Source organism: Callithrix jacchus, chromosome 7, assembly GCF_049354715.1.
Source record: "Callithrix jacchus isolate 240 chromosome 7, calJac240_pri, whole genome shotgun sequence".
Taxonomy (NCBI): Eukaryota; Metazoa; Chordata; class Mammalia; order Primates; family Cebidae; genus Callithrix; species Callithrix jacchus.
Window position 1 is genome coordinate 77,984,841 of NC_133508.1, and position 3,385 is coordinate 77,988,225.

Below are 3,385 nucleotides of genomic sequence, written 5' to 3' on the forward strand. Positions count from 1 at the left end.
TAGCATCTGTCCCAGGCCCTGTTCATGAGACGCTCACAGGTAGGCAAAAGGACAGAGACAGAGTCCAGCAGGGCACTGAGGGGTTGTGGGGCCCAGAGGGAGGGCAGTGCTAAAAGGCAAATGAGTTTACCAGGCCGACTGGACAGCATGGTGCAGGCACCTCCTGAAGTCTAATGCTGAAGGCCCGTAGCAGCCTTATGTCCCAGATGAGGAAAGGGTTTGGGCAGGTAGTGTGACTCATCCAAGGTCACACACCAAAGAAACAGCCCCCAAGATTCAGACCCAGATCTGCTGACTCCCAATTCTGCGTTCAATTTACTGATTTAGATTTGTACAAGTTCCTACACACAGCATTAATTTATATTTATTTGTGTAGTTGTAATGAGCCCAACCTGTGTTTAAAATCTCTGCTCCTCAGATTCTCAGTGAGGTAAGCAGGCCCAGGCCCAGTGGCCTCAAAGCAGGTTACAGAGCGCAGGGGTTTGTCACCTGGTCACACTGGAGTGGAAAGATCCCTTTGACAGCCAGTGGGCCATGCGTGTGTGTATGTGTGTGTGCATGTATGTGTGTGTATTGTGTATGTTTGTGTATATACATGTATGTATGCAGGTGTATGTATGTGCACATGTGTGTTAGTACATGTTTATATATTTGTGTGTATGTGTGTGTATATTGTATTTTTGTGTGTGTATATGTGTATATATATAGGTGTGTGTATACACATGTATATGTCTGTGTATGTGTGTATGTATCTGTACATAGGTCTATGTGTGTGTGTATATGTTTGTGTATGTGTGTAGGTATGTGTTTGCATATTTGTGTGTATGTATATGTGTATTGCATGCATATGTGTATGTGTTTGTGTATATGTTTGTGCATGTATATGTGTGTATGTGGTGTGTGTATTGTGTATGTGTGTATATGCATGTGTGTTTATTGTATGTATATAGCCATGCATATAGATTGTGTACGCACATGTACATGTCTGTGTATATGCGTATATATGTGTATAAATGTGTACATATATGGGTGTGGTGTATTTGTACATATGTGTGTTTGTGTGTGTGTGTGTATATGTATGTGTGTGGGTGTGTTTATATGTATGTGTGTTTATGTATATATGGCATTTGTATTTTGTGCATGCGTGTATGCGTGTGCATGTTTATGTTTGTATATGTATATAGCTGTGCATGTAGATTGTGTCTGCACACTTATATGTCTGTGTATATATGTGTATGTGTGTACACATGTGGCTGTGGATGTGTGTGTGAGCTAGTAGGGGATATGCAGAGCAAGGAAACTGGAGACAAGGAGCTGGCAGCAGGCCCAAGGGGTGATGATGGTGGCCCAGACTCTGGTGGGCTGGGGGTGAGGAGCAGGTGGGGTCCGAGAGTTTGGAGGGGCTTGAACTGGACTGGGTGGTGGTTTGGATGTGGGTGGTGGGCAGGAGGAGGCACAAGTGTCTGCTGTGGGAACCCTGGTGGTTGACGGGGGCTCATTCTCTGAGGTGGGAGAGAGGAGCAGATGGGGAAGGCAGTGAGTTCAGCCCTGTACCCAACATGTGGGGCAGAGCTCCTGCTTTCTGGTGTTCTGTGGACTTCTTTGAGTGATGCCCACACATACACATACACACCCCCTTCCCCCAGTGCATCTGGGCCATCCCCCAGCTTGGCAGCTGATGGAGAAAGTGAGAAAGGGTCTGGAGGGCAGCGGCTGCATCCTGCTTCGGCCTGAGCTCCACCCCGACCCGTAAGTACTGAGCCCCGGCCATTTTCAGGCTGTCCCGGGGCCGCTGGGAGGAGGAGGAAGACATGGACACCACTCTATTAGATATCTGGCTGTGGCCAAGCTCTCGAGGGGCAGCGGCCTCTAGCACTGGACATGGTGGCCCAAGCCTCCCTGGTGGACATCCAGGCCTCGTGTCCCAGCACGCTCTCCCAGCATTTGAGGCAGCCTCAACCTGAAGCCTAGAGTCCCTCCTCACCTCAGCCTTGGGCCCCTCTGGCTGGATCATAGGGCCCTGGTGTCTTCCTCTTGGCAGAAGGCAATGGAACCCCGAGAGGAGCTCTCTCTGCCCCCTCTTTTCAGCCTCTCCAAGTGTCCCTCCATGCCCACTGCAGAGCGGCCCCGTCTGATTTGCTGGGTCATCCCTGCCCCCTTGGAGCCTCAGTTTCCTCACCAGTCCATGGCAGAGCCACAGTGGGGCAAGTCCCCATGATGAGGAAGGGGCATCTCTTGTCCTCCTGTCGGGGTCCTTGCCTGCACAGAGCCTTCTGTGGGCCCCTCCTTTGGGGCCCTCCCTGGCAGGCTGCCAGCAGTTCTTTCAAGCTGAATGAGTTATTTTGAAGCAAATGTGGGGGGTGGATTAATGAGCAGTTGGTTGTGGAGCTGTGATCTGTGCTAGCCTGCAGCTCCCATCCCACCCTAGCACCCATCAGCTCTGGAAATGCCACTGAACATGGGACTCCCTCTCCAGGGCTGAGCAGCAAGAGGCAGGCTGGGGGCTGCCCTGGGATGGGCACATGCTTTGTGCTGGGGGAGGCCCACTGTCTTGTCTCACCCATTTACCGTCCTCAGGCCTCCGGGGCAGGAAGGGGTGTGTGGCGGTCCTTCTCACCAGGTCAATCCGAGGCTCCTAGTGGGCCAGCCTGGAGAGTCCCTGCAGGGCTTCGAGGCCCCTCCGAGGCCACCCCAGCTCTCTGCTCTGGGCGCAGTGAGTTGCTTGTCCAACATTCCTGTGAGTCTTTAGCAGCAATAAAAGTTTGGAGCCCTTTCCTGCCGCAGCCAGCCGCATTCCAAGCGGGACATGCAGTTGGGTTCCTGTTCCCGTTTAGCACGTGAGGAGCAGGCGCAGCCAGAGTCACATAGCAAGGGGGAAGGGGGAGTCCAGGAACCCACCTCCTGTGCCCTCTACCCTGATGCCTCTCTCCAACCACAAATGTTCCCTCCTCCCTCCCTCCCCTGTCATCCTCCTCTCACTCCTCTGCGGCCCTCATGCTTTCTCTGTCCTCCTTCTGGTGACCCCACATCCTTTCCACCCTCTTCCCAGGGTTTCCTTCCCATTGGGCCATGACCTCCCCAAGAGCAGTGGAACAGACTCTTCTCAGTTCCACTCCTCCCCAACAGACCCATTTCAGTCACCCCCACATCCAGCATAGGTCACAGCAGCATCCATAACTGTCCACGGTCCACTGAGTGACCAAGGGAATGAATGTGTGCAGCCCAGTGCGACCTGGAGCTCCCTTCCAAGTGATCTGTTCCTCCGGCGTGTGTGCCTCTGGCTGCCGGGAGCTCACTCCCTTATGAAGGACCTGTTTCCACCTTTAGATGGTTCTGTCCATCTGGAAGCCTGGCCTTAGGGTGCGCTGGAAGCTGCCCCTCTGGA